The sequence below is a fragment of the Ictidomys tridecemlineatus genome, chromosome 10, assembly GCF_052094955.1.
Source record: "Ictidomys tridecemlineatus isolate mIctTri1 chromosome 10, mIctTri1.hap1, whole genome shotgun sequence".
NCBI lineage: Eukaryota > Metazoa > Chordata > Mammalia > Rodentia > Sciuridae > Ictidomys > Ictidomys tridecemlineatus.
This window is the reverse complement of record NC_135486.1, coordinates 12,271,373-12,297,790: the sequence shown is the minus strand read 5'-3', so window position 1 is coordinate 12,297,790 and position 26,418 is coordinate 12,271,373. Positions and strand designations below refer to the sequence as shown.

Here is a 26,418-nt window from a genome sequence, read left to right as displayed (position 1 = left end):
ATGACCAAGATGTATGAGGCAACAGGAACAGGTGAGGCAGATCTCAAATCCATCCCCAGCTCAGTCTTCACTACCTCTCTCCTGGCTGCCCTTGGTCTCTTCCCTGGACCACTATCCTCATTGTCCAACTGGTCACCACTCAGCAGATGGATGATCTTAAAACATTAATCTGCATCCACTGCCTTCCTTCTTAAACATCTGTATTACCCTTAGAATACATGGTTCACAGGGCCCTGCGTAACCCAGCCCTTGCCTACCTCCCCAGTCTCATTTTGTACCACTTTTCCCTTTGGTCCCCATCCCCAGCCAGTGAGCCTTATTTCTGTTCTTCAAACAGCTGAAACCCTTTCGTACCTTGGGTACATCTCTTGCCAGGAATGTTCAGTGCCTCATTCCTCACCCCTTAAGCTTCTGCATAGGCATTAGTGCATCCATGAGGCCTTGCTTCATAGTTGAACCTAAACTAAGTATCCTATCATGGTGACCTGCTTGTTTCTTTTTCTTTCTTTGTTTTTGGTACAAGGTATTGAACCCAAGTACACTTAGCCACAGAGCCACATCCCCAGACCTTTCTATATTTTTAATTTAGGGGGTCTCACTGAGTTGCTTAAGGCCTTGCTAAATTGCTGAGGCTGGCTTTGAACTTGCAATCCTTCTGAACTTATCCTTCTGAGCCACTGGGATTATAGGCATGCACCACCCCACCTAATCCCTGCTTGTTTCTTTAGAGCATCTTTATATTATGTAATTGCATTTTAATTTTTGTGATTATATATTTAATAATAATTTTTATCCTCCCAATAGAGGAGAGTAATTTTGCTCCCCAAGGAGACAGTTGGCAATATTTGAACATAGTTTTGATTGTCACACTTGGTGGGGGGTATTCCTGGCATCTAGGGGTTACTGGAGAGCATCCTCCAATGCACAGGAAAGCCCAGCACCCCCAATAAAGAATTATCAGGCCCCAAAGGTCAACAGGATGGGCCCGAAAGCTCCAGCTCCAGACTCGAGTTCCACAGAGCCAGGGACCTTGCCTTCCTTTTTCAGCCCTGTGTCTCCGGCATCTGGCCCAGCATCTGGCAAGCTGAGAGTGCTGGACATGTAGCTGAACGGAGAGCAGGCAGACGACGCAGGGGTGTGGGCCAAACTCTTTAACAACCACTGGGGCGCGTCACACCAGTCAGCACTGACGCCCACTGTGGAGCTGGAGCCCACAGGAAGAGGTCCTGCTGGGCTGGTCGCTGGACTGTGGGGAAGTCTGGCCATCCTAAGGGAGTACTAAGGGCAATCCCAGGTGCGGGGAGTTGGAGGAAGACCAGGAAGCAGCCATTTGTCATCTGATAATAAAGTATGTAAGGACCTAAGCAACCTGCATGGCCCTACCTGCCCAAAGTCAGTCCTGGACCAACAGGATGGACAGAGGCCAGGAATACGGGCGAGTAGCTGGTGTGTTGAAGGAAAGAAGGAACCTATTCCTGGTGTATGTGTGGACAGAGAAGCTCTGCCCTTCACATTTACTCAAATCCACCTGAGAGAAGGTCCCAGTGTGGAGCGGCACTGGCCCACACAGGACAGGGCAGAGGACGGGGCCATGGGTCGGGGTGGGGCGTGAGCTTTCTGTTGCTGATTCCCTTCTGCTGTTTTCTCCTGAACCATTAAAGGCCTATTTCTAAGAAGCTGCAGTTTTTCTTCTCAAATATTGTAGTAAAAGGTCTTAATTTAGATTCTAAAAGAAAATATCTTCATTTAACTTCTGGAAGATCCAGAAGATTTAGTTACCATTTGTCTGCCAGAAGGGAAACATTTGGGAAGATGATCTGGGCTGAAGGAAGCCTGAAATCCAAATAAATACTCTCTCCCCTGAGCGATCTGCAGGCTGAGCCAGACCTTGCTAACAGAGACAAAAACTTTTAAAAAGCTTCCAGAACAGCCAGGCGTGGTGGCGCACGCCAGTGGCTTAGGAGGCTGAAGCAGGAGGATCACAAGTTCAAAGCCAGCCTCAGCAACTTAGTGAGGCCCTAAGCAACTCAGTGAGATCCTGTCTCAAAATAAAATAAACACACACACACACACACGCACACACGCACGCACGCACGCGCGCACACACACACACAATGGGCTGGGGATGTGGCTCAATAGTTAAGCATCACTGGGTTCAATCCCCAGTACAAAAAAAAAAAAAAAAGCTTCAAAAAGAGCTCCCACCCAGCCTACCATTCCCCATGTAACCTTTTCAACTCACAAGTCATCAAGAATCTAGTGATAGGGGCTGGGGTTGTAGCTCAGAGGTAGGGCACTTGCCCTACCATGTGTGAGGCACTGGGTTTGATCCTTAGCACCACACAGACATACATAAAATAAAAGCAGTCTCTCCATGTACAACTACAAAACAAATTTTAAAAATAAAAGAATCCAATGATAATGCCAACTTCTCTAAGTCTATGTCACTTCCCCCACAGCATGAGATTGAATACCTAAGGTGTCTGAGGAGGTGACTGTGAGATTCTGCCCAGCGGTTGGGCTAAATGGCTCTGGTGACTAGAGAGGACGCTGGCTTTTAGCAGCCCATACCCTTGAGATAGTCCCAAACACTGGTAGGACTTGTTTACATGGATTTTCTGCCACTGCCCTGAACTTAACACACTCCAAACATCCCTGGCATTTTGTGCAAAACATCTCCCCGTCTGTCAGCACGATCATCATCGTTCAATGGCCTGGGCTCAGAACCTGACGCCTGTCATCACAGTCCTTCCACTCCTCTGGGGCTGCTCCCAACCGTGGCTCCTCTCACCCCCGCCATCGGCCCCCACTCTCTGCACTCTTAGCAAACAGCACTGCCCACATCTGAAGGAGACATACCCCACCCAGAGCCTGACCTAAAATCCTGGGCAGGATCACCCAACCCTCACCCTCTTCACCCTGTACCTAAAGGCTAAAGGGGTCCTCTTCTGGGTCAGTCCAGCTCCCACTTGGGGTCCAGATCCTACTTCCTCCTGCTCCTTTCCCCTCTTGGCTCTACTGTTTTACTACATTGATATTATCAAGTTTCTCTGACTCTTAACAAACAGCCTATTGCTTCTCCTCACGTGCCCCGGCCCCTGCCACTGCTGCTATCCCCAACTCTCTTCTTCGCAACAAAGCCACTAGTCTACACTCGCAATCTCCACACCTTCCCAACGACCCTCCAGGTCCCGCCGAATCCCTCCACCCCAGCCCCAGCCGCTTCTCTGAGGTCTGTGGGCATGTGCCGGCTCCACTTTCTCACAACGTACCTGTTCTGAATGTGCTGAAATCTGGCTCCAACTCCTACCTGCCTCCCTGAAACTGCTCTGAGAAAGCTCTTCCGTGGCACCAGTCACCCTGCCTCTCCCAAACACTCTACTGTCAGGTCCTGCCAAAGCTTCCCACTCCCTAACTTTTCTCCTCCTTAGTTGCTAGTGAGGCTGCCTCGTCCCTCCTGCCTCCATCTCGCCCTCATACGCACCAGCCGTTCCAGGTTTCTGTCCTTCTCCACTCACATGTATACGGTCATTCCCAAAAGCGAGGTCTCGGGGCGGAAGTCCTCTTGAGTTTCAGACTTGTACCTCCGAGTGGCCCCTAGACACTGTGGTCCAAAGTATCACTGAGTGGCTCCTAGGCTCAGATGGTCCCAATCAGGCCTGTCATCTGACCTGCTCTGCCCGCCAAGGTACCTTTCCTTCTGTTTTCCTCCTCCTTACTCAATGGCACCGTCATCCACCGAGTCTCCAAGCTCAGTAACTTGTGAGTTGTCCCAGTTTCCTCCCTGTCTCTCTTCCTTGTCACCCATCACCAAGTTCAACTCATTTTATTTCCTAAGTGTTTCTAGATGAATGAGTCAGCCTTGCATTACTAAAGAGCCAAGAGGGGAAAGGAGCAGGAGGAAGTAGGATCTTTTACTAAAGCAAAAAACCTAAGATAATTAACCTGTAATTTATTTAGCTCATAGTTCTGGAGCTTCCAATCCAAGGTCAGGCCTACCCATTGCTTTGGGCTTCTGGTGGGGGCCAGAGTATGAGGACGAGCAAGCAGCTCACCTCATGGCCAGGAAGCAAAGAGGAAGAGAAAGGGAGTAGGGTCCACAATCCTCCTTGACCTAGGATTTCACCACTTCCCAGGAGTGCCACCCTGGGAACCAAGCCTGGACCTTTGGGGACGTTTATCCACACCATAACGCAGAATACATCCTGCTCTATTCTTTATACCATTCTCTCCATTTGGCTTCCCATGAACTATTGACTAGAGTTGCAATACACTTCCTTTACCCACTGTGCCTAACTCTGTCCATTAGGCAGACAAGGATTTAGTGTCTCTTGATGGCCCGGATGTGCATGAATCCCCCAATGTGCCCAGAACAGCCTGGGCAGAGAGTAGATGCCCAAAAGAGAAATGAGTAGCAATGCCACCTACCCACTAAGAGAAGGCTGTATTGAACTATCAGCATCCTGGGGTGAAGCTGTTCACCTCATTCCTTATCCATAGGGACAGGTAAGCAAAGAGGCTGGGACTGGTTTTCTGAGGGACCTTGGAAGGTGCTCCCCCAAGGACATTGTCATGGATTGTGCTGTCACCACGAGACTCAGCTAACTCTGGAGATCTCTATGGGCGCCTATCTGTAAGGCTGTCTGTGGTACAGAGTAGTACTCAGTGTCCTAGAATCTTGGAACTATGCCCTACCTATTTTGTGATGGTTGCTTCACCTTGGAAAGAAGAAACAACAGTTCAAACCTTTCACGGATCTGTTTTGGGGTCTAAAGTGTCCTGTGTCCATCATCTTGCAGGAATTCTTATTCCTCAGGGGCCTGTGCTACTCAACTATGCTTCTCTCTACCCTCTAACCCCTTGTTGATTCCTTCTCACTCACTCAGGAATTTAGTTGTTCCCCCTTCATTGAAAATTCAAACCAGAAAGTTCCAACACATACAAAGAGGACCTCTCACAGCCTAGCCTCAGACTTCATTACCTGCCAGTGGCTTTTACTCTTATTCACTCGCCCATCACCATTGGCCACATGTTGGACCCATTTCACTGGAACCATCCTCTGGAGAGTCATCACCTAGACTAGCATCACAGTCTCCTGACAGTCAATCCAATCATAGTGACTCTTGGTTATGACCTCTGTCTCCCATCACCGTCCTACTGAACTCCTCCAACCAAACCACTGACCACAGAGTGACCTTCTAAGATGTAAACCGGAAGGTGTTTTGTCTTTGTTCACAAATCTGCATTGGCTCCACATCTCTTACGGGTCACGACAAGGTCCTCAGCCCCGCAGGCAGCATGCCAGGCCGCTGTCCAGCCTCTCGTCGCCATAGCCTGGCATTTCATGTCCTGACGTTACTGGACTCCATGCAGTCCCCAGTTTCCTTACCATCTCCTGAGCCCCTGGACCTCCCTCTGCCTGGAAAGATGTTCATCTAATGTCCCAGCTCGAACATCACCCATTCTAGGAAGCTTTCTCTGCCTATTCTGGGCATAACGAGGTGCTCCTTCTCTGCGCTCCTCAGTACTTTGTGACACGGCTGTTCCAACATCTACCTTGTCAGATTCAAGGCACAAAGGCAGGAACCCTCCCTTCTCACCTCTGTGGTCTCAGCCCCGGGTGTAGGCCTGGCTCAAAGTTGGCTTCAAGAGACATCATGAAAGGAGTAAAGGAATGAGTTCCAAAGGCGCCCTGTCCTCCATACACGGCCAGGTCACAAGAGACTGGCCTCTTGAATTAATTGAACCTCTTCTCTCTTTACCCTGGCTCAGTGCCCTGCCCATATGATTAAATCCCCTAATAGAATCGGCCTTGGCTAAGCACCACACACAAATCCCTCAGCATTAAGTGGCGGAAAGGCTTCCAAGTGCTTAGAGAAGAAGGAAACCGGCTTCGGAGATGTTCATCTGCTGCTGAGCGCCTGGGAGAACTGGTGGATGTTTTATGTTAAAACCAGTCATGTGCTCGGCACTCACTAGCCCTTGGCACTGGGGATAAACGTTCAAATAACATTTGCCGATCACTTTCTACGTGTCAGTCACAGTTCTCTGGGGGAGGAATTATGATTATCACTCTTGTTTTTCAGATAAAAAAATGGGCCCAAGGTCACACGGCTAGTGAGCGCTCCAATATCATGCTTCTCTGGTTTCCGCACCCTTTCTCCTCCTAATCCTTCCTCTTAGTCTTCAGTACACCCATTCTAGAATAAATGTCCTCCTCCATCCCACCTCACCTTCTATCCACTTTCAACTTCCTTCTCTTCGTCAGAAGTCAACAGCCTCACTTTCCCCCACCATGAGCTGTATCCCTCTTCTCTGCACCTGGATGAAGGGTGACGTTCACCCAATTCCTCTGCACAGGGAGAGAAGGCTCTTTCCCACCAGCAGTATGATGCTATCCTCCCATCTTTGCAGGAATATCACAGTATCAATTAACTTTCTTTCCCTTTATAATTTTCCACTAAATTGGATCCTTTCCATTAGCTTTAAAAAATTTGGTAGGAATGCCTAACATGAGACCAACAATCTTAACAGATTGTTAAGTGTATAACACAGTATCATCCACAGGCACAATGTTGCAAGGCAGATCTTTAAAATGTATTTATCTTGCATAACTGAAACTTTATCCCCATTGATTACCAATTCCCTATTCCCCCTTCTCCTAGTCCCAGGCAACCACCATCCTATTTTCTGCTTCTATGAGTTAGGCTGTTTTAAATCCCTCATGTAAGTGGAATCCTGCAGCATTTGACCCTTTGTGACTGGCTTATTTCAGTTAGCAAAATGTCCTACCGGTTCCTCCATGTTATTGCAAATAGCAGGATTTCCTCCTTTCCTAATGTGGAACAACATTGCACTTGATTGATACACTACATTTTCTTTATGCATTCACCCATCAGTAAATATTTGGGTTGCTTCCATATTTTGGCTGTTGTGGCTAATGCAGCAATGAACATGGGGGTGCAGATGTCTCTTCGAGATACTGATTTCAGGGGCTTCCAACACAAGAACCTTTGGGAGTACATTTAAACCAAATCAAAACCAGAGCAGAGTTCCTTATATACTTTAAAAATATACATCTTATCAGATAAAATAGTTTGTAAATATTTTTCCCAGTCTGTAGGGGTTTTTCTACTTTATTTCCTTTGCTGTGCAAATGCTTTTAGTTTGATATAGTCCCCTTATCTGTTTTGCTTTTGTGTCCTGTGCTTTTCATATCCATAAGATCATTGCCAAGACTAACATCATGAAGTGCTTCCTCTAATATTCTTTTGGAAGTTTTAGCCCTTACTTTTAAGTCTGGGCATTTTGAGTTCATTTTTGTACGTGGTGTAAGATGAGGGTCCAATTTCATTCTTTTGCATGTGGATATAATTTTCCCAACACAACTGATTGAACAGACATTCCTTTTCACATGGTGTATTCTTGGCAATCTTGTTGAAGATTAGTTGACCATATAACATGGATTTATTTCTGGGCTCTTTATTTGTTCTGTCTTTATGTCATTCCATATTGCTTTTTTTTTTTTTTTTTTTGGTACTGGGGATTGAACTCAGGAGCACTCAACCACTGAGCCACATTTCCAGCCCTCTTTTATATTTTATTTAGAGACAGGGTCTCACTGAGTTGCTTAGTGCCTCATCATTGCCGAAACTGACTTTGAACTCGAAATCCTCCTGCCTCAGCCTCCCCAGCCTCTGGGATTACAAGTATGCACCATTGTGCCCAGCTCCATACTGTTTTAATTAGTGTAATTAGTAATACATTTTGATTTAAGGATGCCTGATGCCTCCAGCTTTGTTCTTCAAGATTGCTTTGGCTATTTATGGTTCATTGTTGTTCCATATGAATTTTAGAATTTTATTTTGTATTTCTGCAAAAAAAAATGCCCCTAGGATTTTGATAGGGATTTGCATTAAATCTGCATATTTCTTTGGAGAGTATGGACATTTTAACTTAAGTCCTCCAATCTGTGAACACAGGATGTCTTCCCATTTGTGATGTTTCAAATGTCTTTCATTAATGTTTTATAGTTTTCAGTGTGCAAGACTTTAACTTCCTTAGCTAAGTTTATTTTATTCCTAAAGTACTTTATGCTTTTTGGTGCTATTGTAAATAGGAAGTTTCCCTGATTTCCATATCAAATACTTTGTTATTGATATACAGAAATGCAACTGGTTTGGGTTAATTTTGTATCCCACATCTTTATGGAATTCATTTATTAATGTAACATTTCTGTAGAGTCTTTAGGGTTTTTTTTTTTTTTGTATATACCATGTCATCTGCAAAAAGGGACAGTTTTAGTCCTTCCTTTCCTGGCATTGAGGTTTACACTTTCTTTCCTATTTGGATGCCTTTTATTTCTTTTTTCTTGCCTAATGGCTCTGGCTAGGACTTAGTATTGTGTTGAAGAGAAGTGGAAAGAGTGGGCATCCTTGCCTTTTTCCTGGTCTAAGAGGAAAAGCATTCATTTTTTTTCACCATTTATTATGTTTGTTGTGGGCTTTCCACTGGATTTTAAATGTGCTTAATTCTGCTTAAAACAGAATAAAACCACCCACTCTCACACCTAAACCTCTGGAAAGACTAAGTTACATGTGCGGCCTCCATGTTCTTACCTTCTACTTTCCCTTCCACCAGTTACATCGGGCCCTTCACGCCACTGGAGTGTTTGCTTAAACCATGGATGCTCTCCACATTTCTGAAGCAATGGGCCTTTTTAGGTCCTCGTCTTCATTGGCTTCTCAGCAGCACCTGTGCTGTCTCTTCTGTTCTAGGAACACTGTGCTCTTGGCTGCCGTGACATTTGCACCTCTTGGTTTTCCTCCTCCTCTCAGGTTCATCTTTCTCAGTCTCCTTTGAGGATCACTCTCCTCCTGGTATTGAGGTTCGACACCAGGTCTTCATTTCTAAGCCTGTCCTCTCCCCTTACGCAGCCCCACCCCTGCTGAGGCTTCAATTACCCCTGGATGTTGGTGACTCACAGAGCCACAGCTCCTGCCCAGACCTCTCCTCTGAACTCCTGCCTGAATATGCACCTGCTCTCTTGCCCTTCCATCGAGATAGTTCAAAGTCTTCTCAAGGACATCATGGCTGAGATTTAACTCATGAGGTTTGCCTTAAAGCTGGTTCTTCGCCAGCGTTTCCTGTCTCAGAGCATGGCACCCCCATCCCCTGGTACAAAGCTGGAAGCTGAGGATGCATTCTCAACAATCTTCTCCATCTCTTCTCACATCAAACCATTGCTTCCTCTCCATTCTGCCTTCTAGAACCTCTCAAGTCTATTTTCCCCCATTACAAATGTCCCAGTCTAAAAACTGTCACCTTTTACCCAGCCTACTTCAAGAATTTGCCAACAGGTTTTCCCTGGATCATCTCCTCAAATACACTATCTGACTAAAATAGCAAGAATGATCTTTTGGAATAGACATTCTGACTATGTTACTTTCCTGCTTATTTATGGACTACCCAACAAAATCCTTAATGTGACTTAGATTCTGCATTTTCTGGTCCCTTCCGACCTCTTCTGCTCCTCTGTTATGACTGCCCCTCTTACTCACCCAGATCCACTGGTCTTTAGCATCTCAGAATGCCACGTTTTCCCAAGCCATGGCCTTTGTCCATTCCTGGAACATTCTCTCTGAACTTCCAAGCCCCCCTCCCTCCTTAGCTCCTACTCATTCTCCAACTTTCAGCTCAATCCCCACTTCCTCCAGATGGTTTCCCAGCGCCTTCCTGAATAATCTATCAGACATTTTCAATGCCATGAGCCTCACTATATAGCCTTTATCACAGTGTCACCTTACATTTATTTGGTGACAGCTCTGTTTCCCCTGAGTAACTAAGATTCATGAGAGCTGGGGTGCTGTCTTCCTCCCTCCCACCAACATCATATCCCCAGGGACACTCAATAAATACCTGTTAATATCTTAAAATGCAATGCTCACCTTTCAGCCCACCTATCTATTCTGGCCTCTCTGCTCAGCTGTAACTGTCCTTGCTAAAGTCATCAACAACCTTCAAACTGCCAAGAGTGTGCTTCCTTGGAGCCCTGGTGTTCTACCAGCTGGTCTAAGGGTTTCCTGCACTAAAATAGACTCCTGGTAATCTTTTCCTAATTCATAGAGGGAGAAAAGTGAGCTGACAGAATATTTGTAATTTAAAGCTTTTGTTTTGTAGTGTTTCCTTAACAGTGGGGATGTGTGGTTGAAGATGCTCTCTAATATATATATCAAATTGAATTTTCAGCCATGTTAATATGTCACCATTTCATGGCTTCTCCAAAGAACACTTTGATTTCCACGGGTTTTATAACACAAACAAGTTTTTGATACCCACTGGCCAAATGCAAAGAAATAATTCTAGTTATTCAGTTTGTTCTCTGAGAAGTATGATATGGTTTACTATGTTACTTATTAATTTTAGCAACCAATGCTTATTTATCACATTGTGTCTTCCCACAGCCCTTTGTCCCCACTTCTACCCAGGCAATCATTCCTTCTACTCTCTCTTCTGTGCACTGTGAGGTCCCTAGACGGTATGGGGACCATGGCTTCTCCTTCTCTGTCTTCATAGTCAGCCCAGCACTTGGGCCAGACACATGAATGGTGTTTGCTGAATGAACAGGCGAGTAAAATGGTGGTTACAACTTCATCCATTGTCAGCGCTCTTGCTCCTGAGCTCTGTGGCCTCCACATATCTAAAATGCCACCGGTTGTCAACCTGATATGAACTTATAGTTTTATAGGTCTGTGGGCTTCACCTCTAATATCTAACGCATCATCAAGCCCTGTTGATCTTGCCACCAAAGATTTTTAGTTATTGACTCTTTTATGGGGATGGGAATGTGAACAGTTTTACCCTTTAACTACTTAAAAAAGTCATGTGTTGGTCTGGGACATATCTCAGTGGTAGACCACTTGCTTTGCATGAGAGAAGCCCTAACACCACCATAACAGAAGCAAGGCCATGTGCTGTCTGTGCGGAAGTTGGGTAAGTGATGACGTTGTTACCATCAGCATATCTTCAGATACTCCGAACTCTGTCCTAGCTCTGAGCCTTTGCCCAAGCTGCTCTCTCAGCTCTGCCTTTTCTCCTGAGCTTGTCTATCACAATCATACCTAACTGGCGAGGCCCAGTTCAAAACCCAGCTCCTCAGCCTCCGAGTCGTGTTCGCCGCTCCACACCTGGTGGCTTGTTCCTTGTACCTCTACTTAGTGTGTCTCCCTCAGCCTGTTTGCTCCTCTCCCACAGTGCCTTACGGGCAGCTGAAGCCTGGGGACCATGCCTTGTTCAACTCTGTCTTCCCAGTATCCTGAAAAATGATCTTTTCTGAATTCAAGTGGGATAAACTGATCGCCCACTACCAGTGTGCTAGGAAACACCTTTTTTTTCCCCCTTAAAGTTGACTTTCCATCCTTCCCTCCCTCCCTCCCCTCCCTCCCTCCTCTCCCTCCTCTCTTCCCTCCTTCGCTCTTCTCCGCCCCCCATCTCCGCTTTGCCCTTTTCCTCTCACCCCTTCTGTCTTTTCTTCTTTCTCAGTAGTGGGCTGTCTGGCTTCCCCTCCTGGCTGGGTTATGGCAGTCTTGGCTGAGAATCCAGATCAGCTCCCCCACCCACCCCCACAGGGCAACAGTAGCACATAATAAAAGCAGTTGCTTCGTGTGCTCTAGAAATTATTTGGGGGAAATTTCAAGCTGTTTCTCTCTGAGGCGGAATGGGAGTCAGAGGTGAGTCCTGGCCCGGGAGCTGCGAGCTGGCTGCGTGGGAGGAGACGGTGTGCAGAGTGGGGCTCTCAGCTCTCAGGCTGTTCTTTCCAAAAAGCAGACAGACTCCCAGCCCAGGCCCAGAGCTCTGGGGACCTGTGCTGACCTTTCTCTTGGGTGCAGGCGCAGGGCTTCACAAGCCACCTTCACAGCCTTCCTCAGGACTAGTATCTGGACCAAAGCAATGACAATCTCTCCCCCTCCCCCATTCCCCAGGGAAAATCACACACTCAAACTGAGCTCCAGCCCTGATGCACACACAGGGATAGAAGAGAAATCTAAACCAAGGACGATGACTGCTTTGTCCCTGAACTGTGCTTGTACAAACCTGCATACACTGCAGACTCCACTTCATCTTTCAAAGCATGTAAGGTGCAGCCACACGCTGTTGTAACCCAAATGGGCTCTATGCACACCCACGGGATGCTACTTACTGTATGGTTCTTGCAGGTTAAGGTGCAGAGAACAGGAAGTCAGTGGTGCAGAGCTGGGGCTCTCACACATCCAAGAGTTTACACAACACAGGAGAGGAAGAGTGCTCAGCAGAGTGACTGGAACGTGGAAAGTTCTCTATATAGGTTTTCCACCAAAGGATGCTTGAGGACCCAGCTTGTGGCTGGAAGAGTCTTTCTTCCACTGCTTCTGTTATTTAGAAACCTGCCCCACCTGAAGGGAAAGGCTGCATCTATTACCCACCGGCCATCCTGCATTCATGGCTTCCAGACTGGGTAACGAGCGAAAGGAAACTCTCGGAGACAGGGGAACTAATCTGGGCATCTGTACTAATGGGAGTAACCAAAGGGGAATTTAGGGACACACTGATTGATGAATTTTCTTACTCTTCAGGGACAATACAACCCTAGACTCCAGCATAATTTTCAAATCTTTTCTTTCCCCTGTTTCTTCCTCTGTTTTTTGAGAGCCAAATGCAACAGCAGAACTAGACCTCCTCCATATCTTCTGCCCTAGTGATGTCCAGTCACGTAATCCTCTTGCTCACAATCCTATCCAGCTATTGACACCTTTCCCTGAATAGGGGAACAGTAGGGCAATGAAATAGTTTCTACTTATTCACACTTTTCTAGGCTAGATGAGCACCTCCTGTCTACCCTGCTCAGAGAGCCTGCCATCCAAAGACACCTCTTCTCTCAGTCTTCCATGAACAAGTCTGCAGGTTTCAAAGGAACTCTGGATAACTCCAATCTTATGGTCCCTGTGTGGTCTCAAAATCCTTTTGCTTATAATCCCAAGGGAACCTCTCAGGCAACATGAAGGAAGTACAGGGTGATACCCCACATGGTTCAGCTGGAGAAGTGTTGAAGGGAATGTGTCAGGTGCAGGGCAGAGTCAGCCGCGTGACCAGCATGCGTGCGAGAATGGCTTCCCACAGCAGAGAAAGAGGATTTTTAAACGGTAGTATATTCACAGGGTTCAAAGTTTAGAAGGTACAAAAGGGTTTACAGGTTCACCCTCCCTGAAGGCAATGGATATTATTTGGTTTTGTGTCTAAAGTTATCCTCCTCCTTCCTAACATGAAAAGTAACATAGTATGAACATTCTATACATCTGATTTTTCCCCCTAGCCATCCGTCTGGAAAATGTTCCCCATCGGTTATATAGTAAACTTCCCAGTTCTTTTTCCTATGGATAAATAAGGTAGTATTTGACTATTTAGAAGTACCATGACATATTTAACAACTTCCTCTATGATGAGCACATAGATTGTTCTTTCATGGCTCAGACAATGCTACAATGGGCAGTGTATCCTCATGCCCATCTGCAGGTATAACAGCAAGTTAAATTTCTAAAAATGGAATCATGGGGCTGTGGCTGTGGCTCAGAGGTAGAGTGCTTGGCTACCATGTGTGAGGCACTGGGTTCAATCCTCAGCACCACATAAAATTAAAATGAAGATATTGTGTCCACCTATAACTAAAAAATAAATATTTTTTTTTTAAAATGGAATCACTGGATCATATGGCATAGGCATTTCTAACCTGGACAGGTGTTTCCCAAATGCCCTCCAAACAAGTTACACCATAAGAAAGTGCCTGTTTTTCTAAAACCCATCAAAAGTTCAGCAATCTTTTCATTGTTTGATAATTGAAAGGTAAGCATGAATGTTATTGTAGTTTGTTCTTTACATATCAAAGCAAAGGAAGAGCATCCAGTTTTCCCAGGCCAACATTTTCCCTTAAGTCTATTGGGGTGACAAATATCTCTTGGGTCTACAAATGACAGTCTTTACTCATGATGGTTCTGAATTTTCAGCTACTATATGTGTCTGTTTTTAATGGGAGGAGTATGGCCCCATAGAAGGAACAGGAACACTGAAACCAGAGAGATTGGGGCTTTATGAACTTGACAAATTATTTGGCCTCCCCCAAACTCAGTGTTTTCACACACAAAAAAAATGGGGATAATACCAATTTGGCAAAGCCTTACATCTGGCACACATAAGGTACTTAACAATGATACTTAATAGATGATGGCAGCTTTCATTGGTGTTAACAATTACCAGGTCAGATTCAAACCTTGGGGCACTTTTCACAAATGACAGAACCTGAAATTGCCCAGTCATGACCAAATGGCTCTTTTCTTAAGTGGCCATTCCGAGGATTCCCAGCTCTTCCTCTGATCCACCTGAGCCTTCTTCCAAGGTTTAAAACAGTTCACTAAAATCCCTCTGGGGCCTCTGGGTGAGGCGCTGGCTGTTCCTGGGCCAGGCTCTCGGGTTGCCAGATGATGTTTGTACACAGACTGAGACAGTGCTCACTTCCAATTACTGATGGACAAGCCAGAGATAAAACAGATCCTTGGGCAAAGCATGAGGGCCTTCTCTCAGCAGCACACAGTCCATGTTGCTTTGCCCCTCCACAACTCCATTTCTGGTGGGGTCACTGAAGGCAGATGACCAGTTTGGGCAAGAATGCCAGGGATGCCCACAAGGAGGGTTTCTATCCACACATGTGACCCTCCCACATCTTGGAGGACTCCAGAGGCTTTCCCATCTAGGCATGGCCCTGCCTCATTTCACCCCCCAGGATGGTGGAAATTATAGCCATGCTCCTTGAGTAAGTGGGAAACCGTGAGGAGGAGGCCGTTGCTGATTTGCCTGATGTCACAGATGAACCATCATAGTCCTATTTAGTTTCTCTCCACATGCCAACCTGACCCCGTCTGGATATGGTGGTTTAGATCCTGTCCTGCACCGGAGCTGAACCTCTGGAGAGAAGGCTGAGAAACTGCACCTGTTTTCCAAGAATGTACCTTTGTGCTTTCTTCCCCTTAGTGCACCTCTGCGAGTTTGAAGAAAGAAGGTGGGATGGGGATGTCTGTTGTCTCTGAGTTCTTCATTAGTACAAAAAGGAAGCCCCACTGAACCTCAGGCAAAGTGAACACTGAGACCTGAAGTCCCCCATCACTGTCTGTGGCACAGTATAAAACAGGTCTGGCTCAGACGCTGAGACTGAACAGGGCACAGGTTCCCGCTGCACAGACATCAATCCCTGACAGTTACACAGCAGTCTCCCTAGAATCAGCCCCCTAGGGGGCTCTTGAGAACTACCCACCCCAACCCGCATTCCCCAGCTGGACCGACGGTGGGCTGAGCCAGGGTCAATAACCTTGCAGACTGGAAAAGACCCGAGAAGGTACCTCAACTGACCTGGGGCCTCAGCTAGCGGTTGTACATCCACACCTCGGCCACATCAAACTTGCTAGGAAGCTCCGGCTTCCAGGGCTCTACAATTTTCATGCAGCAAAAAGGAACCCAATGGTGTGTCAGAAAAACACGGGTGGCGTGTACAGCCCGAGGGCGTTGGCCGACGGGAACAGATCTTGCCCCTGCCCGTCCTTGCTGCCTTCTGAGTCCCAGAGACACGAAGTCACCCTTCCAGAAGGTCTTCTGGAGTGCCGCCCCACGCTGGCCCAGTGTCAGGGACCCGAACCCCACAATGCAGCCCTTATCTCGCCACTGCTTTCTGCTGGTCCCCGGTTTCTCTACTTGGGCGCGCCCTGCGCTCCCGGGTGGGGTGCAGGAGGCCGGCTCCGGGGCTCCAGAGCAAGTTGACAGTACCCCGAGGGAGAGTCGTGTTTCTCTTCCCCTCAGGAGCGGGGTCGGTGCCCGGCTGTCCAGGACCCCGATTCGCCGGCAGAGAAGCCTGTCCCCACCACGCCGTGCCGCTTGGCGGCCTCCCTTGGGCCGCGGAAGCAGCCCGGCCCTCGTTATTTTGTAAAACTTCAGGAAAAATCACCAGCAAGCCGAGCCCGGGTCGCAGGGCTGCGTGGAGTCGCGCACCAACCCCGACCCACAGACCGACGGCTCCCGACCCACTCCCCAGGTCCCAGCCCCAGTGCCCGCGCCCAGGAGATCCCGCGGAGCGTCCACGGTGGTCGCGGGCGCCAGGGCGCAGCAACGCTCCCTGGGCCATCTGGTGGGGGTGGGGTCAGTGTGGGGACAAACGGCTTCGGTGCGGCCCGGGGACAGGGACCCAGCGAATCCGGCTCCGAAGAGGGGGCGCCACCATCCACCACCGTCCAGAGGCCGGGGACGCCCCCCGCCCGGGCGCGCCCCTCTTGCCAGCGGCCGGGAGAGGGGAGGGAGGGCCGAGCGCCCACCGGGCTCACGCGATCGGGCGGCCTCACGGGCACGGCCTCCGCAGAGGGAGGCGGCCTCGGAGCGCACTTACCTGGATGTCGAGGCGCCCTCGAAAGCGCTCCTCGGCCAGGCACATCCGCGTGCGGAGCCCGGCGCCCCGCGGGGAGCTCGGCCCCGGCGCCCCGCCCCGTCTCCTGCGCGCTGGAGGGCTCGCCCCGCTACCGCCGACCGCCGCTCCCGCGCTCGGCTCCCACGGGGTCTGCGCACGTCCTCACGGGCGCCCGCGGCTGGGGAGGCCCACGTGAGGCATCTCTGCCCTCGCCGGCGCTCCGAGTGCTCGCCCTGCACCGAGCCGAGGACCTCATCGCTCCTCCAGGTGCAGAGGCTGGGGGGTTGGGGGAGGGCAGGTGCGACCTGATTGGCGCTGGCCCGAGTCCTGGGAGAATCTCCAACGGCAGAGACGAATTGCACCCGGCGCCGGGCAGGGGCGTAGCAGGACAGCTGTGCCTTCCAAGCACTCTCCCCTCGGCTCCGCTGCCTTTGTGCCCAGGGCAGCCGGTACCGGGGACGTGGCGCGGTACAGTCGGAGTCCAGCACCGAAAATCCTGAGACAACGAGAATCTTGAGGACCAGAGTGTGTCGCTGTCCACTGGAAAGACTGACTGGAGATCCCGCGGAGCCCAAAGGCGCATCTGTTTTCCTATTTCCAGACTGCACTGGTCCCGGGAAGTCCAGCGACAGGGAAATGCCATTGAGGTGTATGGGGTGCTCGTGTTGGGGCAGAACCTGAGGCAGCGTGAGGTTAGTTGCAATGGCCAGATGGCAGGAAGAGGCAGGAAAGGAGAAGCAACGCCTCAACACGAGGAGAGAAGTTAGTGGTGCTCAGCAGTTCTCATCAAAGTTACCTCTTTGTTGTTTTAAATCTCTGTGCTGTACCCCAAGTACAAGTTCTGGTATCAGTAAATCAGAAGGTCTGTTGAGCCAACATAACTAACTGGTTGAGATGGAGGGAAACTGACCCTTTTTAGCACTTCAAAGCATCTCAATCTGGAACTTCTACCTGTTGTCTCTTTTTTTTCCTCCTGAGCCTGCTGGGTCCAGTGTCGGTTGGACTGAAGACAGGGAGAGATGGGGACACTTAAGTCACTTAAATCTGAGCTGCCTCAGATGTTTTCCTCTTCATACCCAGGATGGTCCAGGGGATTCAAGTCATAGGTGATGGTGGTATCAATATGAAAACAAATCTCTGAAACAATGAAAAGCCATGGGCCCTAAGCCCATGTCCAACTCCTAAAGAAGTGGGGTAAGAAATGTAGCACCCCAGCAAACTTCATTATTCCTAGCTCATTACTTAAAAACGGAAACAAAACACATCCAGGGCAAGCTGCCCACCGTCATTCCAGCAGGTCGGCCTGCTGCTTCAACACTCCACGTACTCTTTTTTTCACAGGTTTTAATTATTGAGCTCAGATTTTTCACGTGCTGCCTTTTCTTGGCATAGTTGAATTTCACACCTACATTTCTCTCATCTTAAAGGAAAACAATGAAATTAAGGGCATGTGATTTTGTTATAAACTATTACAGAAAAGTGAAGGCACAACATAAATGTACAGCCTAACAAATCATCAAAAACCAAACACCTGGGTCATTACCACCCAAATTAATGCCATCCCCCCAGAACCCCCTCTCCACAACTTGTTCCTTTCTGAAGTCCTTCTCAAAGTAATTGCTATCCTGACTATGGTGATTATTTCCTCATGCATCTTTAGAATTTTATCAATTTTAAATGCACTTCTAAACACTGTGGTTTAGTTTTGCTTGCTTTTGAATGTTCTAAAATTCTATTTGTCTGGCCATAACATTTGGTCATGTTTATGGAAGCCATTCACTTTTGTCACATACAATTGTAATTCCTTCATTCACCGATACTTAATATTCATGTATACGAACATGTCGAGATTTAGTTGCAATGTATTTGTGCCTTCTAGTACTCTAGACATTTGGGGTGTTTCCAGTTTGGAATATACAAATAATGCTGCTAAAAACATTTTTATGTACATCTCTTGACATATAAGTGCAAAATTATATGGGTATATATACCTGAGGGTGGAATTGCTGGACTATAGGGTATCCTTACTAAAGTTTTGTTAGAGAATGCCAGATTATTTTCCAGAGTGCTCACAAATTTTACCATTTCCATCAGATGTATGGTCATTCCATTAAGAATCCCCCCAGTGCCCTTTTGTAGCCACCCTACTTTCCATCTTCACCTCTCTCCATCCGTCACTTCTAGAAACTACTTACTGTATCTGTTTGCATTTCCAAATTTTTGTTATTTCAAGATTGTTAAAAAAAAATTAAGTCATTCTACATGTAACATTTTGGATTTTTCCCCTCTAGGCATAATCTCTGAAAATTCATCCAGGTTATTGCATGTATCAATATTTCATTTCTTTTTTATTATTGAGTAATTCTCCATGATATGCATGTACCACAGCTTGTTTAACCATTCACCCATCTAAGGTCATATGAGGACTTAGTTTGCACTACTCAAATAAAGTTGCCATCAACATTCAAACACAAATTTTGTACTTGAATGAACATATATTTTCCATTTTGGGGATAAATGCCCAAACATTCAATTTGCTAGATTGTATTGTAGTTGAATATGTTGTTTTTTTTAAAGAGACTGCCAACCTGTTTTCCAAAATCGCTATACCATTTTATACTCCCATTAGTAACATATGAGTGAGCCAACTTTTCCACATGCTTGCCAATATTTGATGAGTTGGACATGTACATATACTGGGAAATCACCACAATCTAGGTGACTCACATATCTGTCACCTATAAAAGTTTCCTTACACCTCTTTTTTTTTTGGGGGGGGAGGAGGGGTTGTTAGAATGCTTTACATGAGAACTTCTTAATTTTTTTACCTTTATTTTATTTATTTATTTTTATGTGGTGCTGAGGATCCAACCCAGTGCCTCATATGTACAAGGCAAGTGCTCCACCACTGAGCTACAATCCCAGCCCTAGAACTTCTTAAAATTTTAAGTGCACAATACAGTATTGTTAACTGTAGGCACTTATTCATCTCACATAATTGAAACTTTATTGAGCAATAATAACATTCCAGCCAGGTGCGCTGGCACATGATTATGAGCCCAACAACTCAGGAGGCTGAGGCAGGAGATCTCAAGTTTAAGTCCAGCCTGGACAATTTAGCAAGACCTCATCTCTCTCTCTCTCTCTCTCTCTCTCTCTCTCTCTCTCTCTCTCTCTCTCTCTCTCTCTCTTTCTCTCTCTCTCTCTCTCTCTCTCTCTCTCACACACACACACACACACACACACACAAATAAATAAATAATTAAAAGGGCTGGAGACATAGCTCAGTAGTAGAGCACCCCAAGTTCAATTCTCAGTATTGCAAAACAAAGAAATGAATTAATCAAGAAGTGTTTCCTCTTTTTCCATTGTCTTGGAAGAGTTTGTGAAGGGTTGGTTTTAGTTCTTTAAAAGTTGGTAGAATTTATCAGGGAAGCTGTCGGGTCTGAGTTTACTTTGTGAATAGTTCCTTAATTACTAATCTCTTTGCTTTTTATAGGTCTGTTCAGATTTTATTTTATTTTTCTTGAGTCAGCTTCAGTAGATTGTGTCTTTCTAGAAATGTGTCCGTTTCATGTAGGTTTTTCAGTTTGGGGGGCATACAATTGTTCTTAATATTCCTTTATAATCTTCTTTATTTCTATAAGGTTGGTAGTGATTACTGTATTCTTATTCCTCACCTTATTAATTAATTTAAGTCATCTCTCTTTTTTCTTGATCAGTCTAGCTAATCTTTTTCTTTCTGTTTTAAATATTTATTTAGTATCTTTCATTATTTTTATGTGGTGCTGAGGATCACTCATGCAAGGCAAGTACTTGACCACTAAGCTATAGCCCCAGCCACAAGGCTGATCTTTTTCAAAATACAGTTTTTAGTTTTATTGATTTTTCTACTGTTTTTCTATTTTTTGTTGTATTTATTTCCACTATAAATTATTATTGTTATTATTATTATTATCATTATTTTGTCTTGCTTTGGTTTAATTTGAACTTTCTCCTCTTGTTTCTAAGTTGAAAGTTTGGCTAATTGATTTAAGATCGTCCTTTTAAAAAAAAAAAGAAAGAAAGAAAGAAAGAAAGAAAGAAAGAAAGCCAGACCTGGTGGTGCCTGCTTAGAATCCTCCCCACCTAACAACTCAGGAGGCTATGGCAGGAATATCAAAGGTTAGAGTCCAGCCTCAGCAATTTAGTGAGACTCTGTCTCAAAAATAGAATACAAAAGGGCTGTGGATATAGTTCAGTGGTAAAGCACCTCTGAGTTCAATCCCCAGTATGGGGGGGGAAAAAGGTGTTTGCAGTTATAAATTTCTCCCTGTGCCCTGCTTTTACTAGATTTCATAAGTTTGGGGATTTGTTTATTTTGGGTACCAGGGATTAAACCAGGGCCATGTGCACATTAGACAAGCATCCTGCCCTGAGCCACATCCCTAGCCCTTTTCATTTTGTTTTGAGACAGGTTCTTGGTAAATTTGTTCTCAGGCTCACCTTGAATTTGTAATCCTCCTGCCTCAGCCTCCCTAGTAACTGGGATCATAGGTGTGTACCACCATCCCTAACATGGGGGTTTGGTTTGTTTTGTTTTCATTTCCATTTATCCCAAAGTATTTTCCATGTGATTTCTCCCTTGTTTCATTAGTATGTTGATTTCTTCATATTTGTGAATTTTTCAAATTCATTTCTGTTATTACCTAATTTAATTTCATTGTGGTCAAAGGACATGCTTTCTACAATACCAGATCTACTGAGGCTTATTTTATGGCCTAATAGGTGATGTATCATGGAGAATGTTCCATGTGCACTAAAGAATGTTTATGATGCTGTTGGTGGGTAGTGTACTCTGTATGTGTGAGTTGAGTTCAGTTGTTTATGATACTATTCAGTCTTCTGTACCCATTTGATCTTCTGTTCTCTTCAGTTATTCTGACTTCTATTGTTTGATTTTCTGTTTCTCCATTCAGTTTTGCCACCTTTTGCTTCATTTATTTTGGAGCTATTCATGCAATTTTCACATGTGAATATGCATGAAACAGTTTTACCATTAATTATGAATTTTCGGAAGGATTTTTGTATATATTCTTTACCACAGAAGGGAACTTTTTTACCCGATAGGTTGTTTCATGGTTTTGCATTCCTCCCAGTTTAATTTCTGTGCCATTCTGCAATATAACTTTGTTCTCCCATGAAGAAGTGGGTCTCTTTATTCATACTTGAATCTGGCTTCCCTGGGCACTTACAGAATATGGCAGAAGTGATGTTGTATGAGTTCCAAAGCCTTCCAAAGTCTGTCCTTGACCTCTTGGAGTCCTGAGCATACCCTGATATGAGGAGACCCAGGGTGAAAGACCATGCAGAGAAAGAGCACCATCTTGGCCGTATGCTGTTCATTAAAAGTGAGATCCTACATGAGCCCACACCCAAGTACCAGTCCTGCTCCACTTCTGTTCACTCTGTCCTAGAGTGTAGCTCCTCTGCTGTTCTCAAAGCAGGGGTGATTTAGCAGCATCCTTAGGTGAGCCATGGACTTCAATTTTGATCTCTAGCCAGGATTAGCAAATATCCCTGGTGACTGCAATGCTAAACTCATCTTTTCTGATCTCTCTTCTCTTGGGGCTTAAACTAGTAATTCCATGTTAACTGATTAACTCTTTGATGCTTTTAATATTTTAAATTATACTTGATTGTACTTTTTTGGTTATCTTGAGCTATCTCTCAGGATCATGGGTCTGAACTACTTAATCTGCTATAAACAAAAGCAAAAAATCCCCAGGTGCAAATGGGCATCAGGTGGTGTTGTTTTAATCTGCAAGGATTTGTTTTGGATGATAGCTTTTTTTGGGGGGGGGGGAGAGGGCTAAACATCTATTGAACTACATTACCAAATGTAATTATCTGTATATCTTGCTTTCTTAAATTTATTCTAGCAAAATAAAGTCATTCATTTTTTTTTATTGGCTTTCATTACAAAATCAAAGGACTCTTCAGGAAGGGGCTACCTCACTCAATAGGAGTGGGATAAAACTCAAACCTCAACCTCATCTCTTTGGCCAGTAGAAACTGCTGTCTCTTGTTTGAGGCTCTTCCTTTCTTCCAAGACAAAAATCTTATGTTGTCAATGTAACAAGATAGTAGGAGTAAAATCTTTTCACTTGATGGGTACTTCTGGTGGAAGCTTCCTGAGTTACTGTAATGGACTGAATTTAAGTGTCGCCCCCCACCCCGAGTTTAAATGTTGGAATCCTAACCCCAAGATGAGGATATTAGGAGATGGGACCTTTGGAGGTGACTAGGTCATGAGGTGGAGCCCTCCTCCTGAGGATTAGAGACCCCAGGAAGCTTGTTCATCCCTTCCAGTTCTCCAGACTGTGAGAAACACAAGAAAGCATTGTGAACCAGACAGCAGCTTCTTCATTTAGGACTTTGCAGACTAGACAACTGGGAAAAGCAAGCTTCTTTTCTTTCTTTATCATCCAGTTTATGGTATTGTTATAGTAGCCAGAACAGACTCAGGCAGATATCAAAGAGAAGTATTAGTTTCCAACTCTACTCTCTGGCGCTCAAGCCACATATGAAATGAGCTGGGATTCAAGTTTTTCTTTCTGGAGATGTCAAATACCGTTTAATCAGTGATTAGTACCCCAGCTTTCTCTAGAGGGGAGCCAGATTATAAAGCACATAGCACAGTACTTTTTGTCCCATACAGGCCTGCAATCTCTTATTCACAATTTGAATTTCAAAAATCCTAGAAGGCTAATATTTTTAAAAGATCTCATTTGAGTACAAAACCTGAGCTGAACTGAGCTAATCTGATTGGGTGGCAAAATTTAAGTTTTTGTTAAGAAAGTGAGGCTTTGTAAGACATTGTCTTGCTTGATGTCAACATTTATTTTGCTGCAAAACAATGATGTGTTTTATTTCTGCTCCAACCTCTACTGGGGTGTGCTATGCTAATCCACAGGAAATGCCTTGTATTACCTTTCTAAAACTTGGTGGGGGCGGGGGATTGGTTTTCAAAAACTGTTGTCCATCAGGCAAGAGGAAGCCTTTGTGGCTCATAAGGAACAAGAGGGTGAGAGGAGGCCAGTGAACTTGGGTAGGAGGGAGAAGATTGATTGATAATTGATAACCTCTGGTATGAGGTTATCAGTTATCTAGGGAGCAGGGTTGTGCTACCTCTGTGAAGGTCTGAAATTCATCTTGTATTTAAATTTACTTACTTTCGCTTTTTCTTTTATAGTTTCCTAGTCTCTCTAATATTAGTGAACCATCTTTCCTCTCTTGAGACAAATTCATGTATTTCATAGTCATTGCTTGGAAATCACAAATTACTTAAATGCATTTGAAATAATCATAGTATAGAAATAGTATAGTCAATAGTCAAATGAACTGTTTGAAATTTACAATCTGACAAAACTGGGTTGGAGTCCTTTTTCAGCCAGAGTGACCCTGGGAAAGTTACTTACTCTTTCTTAGTTTTAGTGCCTCAGCTATAAGATGAGAACTAAATACTCCCTGCCTCTTAAGGTGGTGGCTATGAGGAGTGCTTAGCCCAGTACCTTGAATGTAGTTTACATGCAATAAATGGTAGCTCTAAAAATTTTAAGAGTCGCCAGGTCCCTGACTCCTCTGTCTGTGTTTCATGTTCACATTCCTGGTCTTGCGTCCCTTTTCGCTTTCACACTGTAGGTGGGCTTTCTGAGCAGGTCTCTGTCCACATTCTTTTCTCTGGCTCTAGTCACCTGCCCTTGTCATCAGGACTAGCTTATGACCAGCTGCCCTTGAATATTACTCACCAAAGACCAATACTGCCAGATCTCATCACATGGGCCACCGAAGCAGGAGGATTCCCTGGAGTCCAGGAATTTGGGGTCCACCTTGGCAATGTAGCAAGGCCACATCTCAAAACAACAAGAACTACAACAGCAACAAAACCCAATATGTTGAACTACTTTCTCATGATTGAGTTAATGTAACAGACACAGCAAATTGATGGTAAAGTAAATTGATGTGTGGCCATGTGGGGACATCATGTCAGTGCCCACACTGGACAAAATACCACCCAGGACCAAAAAGCTTCAGGGAATCTATTTCCATATAAAGCAAAGTTGACATTCAATTTCCATTTTGGCACGAGCCACCAGAAGATATTTAAGGATGAATGAGTTCTGGAACAGAAAAGTCACAGAAGAGCTATAGAGTAATTCAGTAAATGAAGAACAAGCAATTTCTTATGCAGATTTGTAAGCCCCTTAAGTGGTTCCTACAACTGTTGTGAAACTAAATCAAAGGAGAATGATTTAGGGGCTGGGGATGTGGCTCAAGCGGTAGCGCGCTCGCCTGGCATGCGTGCGGCCCGGGTTCGATCCTCAGCACCACATACCAACAAAGATGTTGTGTCCGCCGAGAACTAAAAAAATAAATATTTAAAATTCTCTCTCTCTCTCTCTCTCTCCTCTCTCACTCTCTCTTAAAAAAAAAAGGAGAATGATTTAAAGAAATAGCATTAGTTGACTTTGGTCTGCTCTTTAGCCACCTCAAACAGGCAATTCGTTGACATATTTATTTTTCTCAACACAACATCATATTCAGCAACTAATTCACATGGTTGGGATCTTTGGTCTATGAGAACTGAGATTATTAGCCCATTTTATACAGGAGGATAAAGTGTAAGGTGGTTAATTTGAGATTATGCAAAAAGTTCTAAATAGACCTCTTTGTTGTGGGCACTGTGATCTCTCTTTGATGTCAGGGATGCAATATTTGCCCTTTACACCCTTTACCAATGCAACATAATAGCATGTCTATAAACAGGTGAATGGGCGAAAGGGAGAGAATTTTTTTCATTTTTTTTTCTTTAACCAATGAGCCAACTGCATGATGATGGAGGGGCATACTGAAGGGAGCATCCTAAAACCTGTTTGAGCAGTGCCTAGTTTGATGGAATGGCCCGAGTCCAAGCATTATTTATTCAGCCTGAAGTGGGCGCCTTGAGTCAATAGTTTCTTCCTGTCCCCTACTGCAAGTTTAGTTTAAAATCCGCCACATAAGTTGTTGTCTTATATTTCATGCCTTTAGAGCCGACTGCCCTGTTTCCTCCTGCAAATTTCTTTCCAGTTGCTTTCAGTGTTGAAATCACCACCTAGAGAAGAGCCATAAATCCTTGTACTTGGTTCAGTTTTGCTAGCTGAGGGCACCAGAAGTGATTTGCTCCCTGTTGTCTGGGACAGTGTCTGCTTCTTCAGTCCTTAGTTGGATGCTTCACGTCCAAGCTCACATTTGTGGCTTTTCAAGGCCTGTTACCTCATAAATGCATGTCCCTTCTCTGTTCCCAGGTCATTCTGTGCAAACTTGTCTTAAGCCTTCACACAGAATACATTTGTCAACTGATTATGCACCTGATTCTAGAAAAATCTTTGCTTCAGCCCGACAAATGAAGCACAAGTAACTATTTTTTTTAAAAATAGTGTCAAGTTGGTGATCATTAAAACTCATTATAGGCACCAAAACATGACTTGATGTTTTGTGAATTCATTTTAATTCCAAGTTAAATAAAATTTGTTAAGTAAATAAATTAAATTCCATACTAGATATATAGCTTGGCAAAGAAACTTGCATCTTGTAAATTTTGAGCTTTTCTAAATAAAAAGCCTTTACATTTAAGCTGTGGAAAAACAATAGTAAGGATCAACAATGTGGTCTTGACTTTTTTGTTGTTTTTCTACCAGCATTTATTTATTTATTTATTTACCCCACCACCACCACCACCACCACCCCCCCCCCCCCCCCCCGCCATTTTTGCAGTGCTGGGGATCCAACCCAGAGTCTTATGCTTGCTCGGCCAGTGTTCTCTCTGAGCAACACCCCCAACCCCCAGCACCGAGCTTGATATTCCATCTATTTATTGTTATTCATGTAATTTTCAAGAGTTGCTAAATGCAAATCAGGGC

At 45.1% G+C, this 26,418-nt stretch overlaps 1 protein-coding gene across 1 annotated transcript in view; it reads right to left on the bottom strand.

The window, feature by feature from the left end:
• The window catches only part of LOC101977149 (protein FAM163A), a 61,416-nt gene extending 44,406 nt beyond the window's left edge, over positions 1 to 17,010 (bottom strand). Inside the window, exon 1 of the mRNA XM_005319752.4 lies at positions 16,457 to 17,010. The gene's annotated coding sequence lies outside the window, so the exon portion shown is untranslated. The remainder of the gene's footprint in view (positions 1 to 16,456) is intronic.
• Positions 17,011 to 26,418: the final 9,408 nt, after the last annotated feature.